The following is a 1,754-nucleotide window of genomic DNA, read 5'->3' as shown; positions in this document are numbered from 1 at the left end:
ACCGAAGGGAGCGAGTCACTGTGCGAGGTATCGTCCCACACCCATGGATCTCATATTGTGCTGGGGGGGGGGGGGGGCAGGGAGGGCAGGGAGGGCAGGGGGGGCAGGGAGGGCAGTAAGCACAGCGAATGCAGCGAACGCAGCGAGGACAGCGAGGGCAGTGAGATAGTGAGGCAGGGGGGGCAGGGGGGGCAGGGAGGGCAGGGAGCACAGCGAACGCAGTGAGGATAGTGAGGATAGTGAGGATAGTGAGGATAGTGAGATAGTGAGGTAGTGAGATAGTGAGATAGTGAAATAGTGAGGCAGCGGCGTCTCTACGCCAGGCGCACGCCCTCGACGCGCTGACCGACTTTTGCCGCGGAGAAGGCGTGCCGAGACACTTCCGAGACACTTCCGAGACACTTCCGAGACACCTCCGAGACACTTCCGAGACACTTCCGAGACACCTCCGAGACACTTCCGAGACACTTCCGAGACACCTCCGAGACACTTCCGAGACACTTCCGAGACACTTCCGAGACACCTCCGAGACACTTCCGAGACACTTCCAAGACCCTTCCGAGACACTTCCAGGAGAAGGCGTGCCGAGACACTTCCGAGACACTTCCAAGACACTTCCTAGACACTTCCAAGAGAAGGCGTGCCGAGACACTTCCGAGACACCTCCGAGACACCTCCGAGACACTTCCGAGACACTTCCAAGACCCTTCCGAGACACTTCCAGGAGAAGGCGTGCCGAGACACTTCCGAGACACTTCCAAGACACTTCCTAGACACTTCCAAGAGAAGGCGTGCCGAGACACTTCCGAGACACCTCCGAGACACCTCCGAGACACTTCCGAGACACTTCCGGGAGAAGGAATGCCGTACGGGATGTATGTACCGCTCACGCGGCTGTCTGGCGGACGAAGGCATGCCGGCGCGCGGCCACCCTGCATACCTCGACTCGCCCAAGGGAGAGCGCCCCCCCGCCCCCTCCTCCGCCCCCTCCTCCGCCTGCTGCTCCGCCTCCTCGGCCTCGGAGACGGGCGCCCGCGGCGGCGGCGGCGCGCAGCTCTGCGGCCGCGCATTTCTTTTTTACCGTCGCATTTCCTTGTTTAGGACGCGGCGGCGGCGGCGACCTCACTGCCGCGCTCGACGGCGCGCCGTACAGCTTGCGCTCTCTCCTCCTCGCCCTGGCGAGAGGTAGCCGAGAGGTAGCCGAGAGGCAGCCGGGGTGCAGCCGAGAGGCAGCCGAGAGGCAGCCGAGAGGCAGCCGAGAGGCAGCCGAGAGGCAGCCGAGAGACAGCCGAGAGGCAGGCGAGAGGCAGCCGAGAGGCAGCCGAGAGGCAGCCGAGAGGCAGGCGAGAGGCAGGCGAGAGGCAGCCGAGAGGCAGCCGAGAGACAGCCGAGAGACAGCCGAGAGGCAGCCGAGAGGCAGGCGAGAGGCAGGCGAGAGGCAGCCGAGAGGCAGCCGAGAGGCAGGCGAGAGGCAGGCGAGAGGCAGCCAAGATGCACAGCCGAGAGGCAGGCGAGAGGCAGCCGAGAGGCAGCCGAGAGGCAGCCGGGGTGCAGCCGAGAGGCAGGCGAGAGGCAGCCGAGAGGCAGCCGAGAGGCAGCCGAGAGGCAGCCGAGAGGCAGCCGAGAGGCAGCCGAGAGGCAGCCGAGAGGCAGGCGAGAGGCAGGCGAGATGCAGGCGAGGGATGCAGGCGAGGCGCGCGCCGCGCCGCGTCGCACTTCTGTGCCCCGAGGCCGCGTATTTCTTTTTTTACCAC

The sequence above is a fragment of the Emiliania huxleyi genome (genome assembly GCF_000372725.1).
Source record: "Emiliania huxleyi CCMP1516 unplaced genomic scaffold EMIHUscaffold_94, whole genome shotgun sequence".
NCBI classification, from domain to species: Eukaryota; Haptophyta; order Isochrysidales; family Noelaerhabdaceae; genus Emiliania; species Emiliania huxleyi.
Note: the sequence above shows the minus strand (reverse complement) of the source record.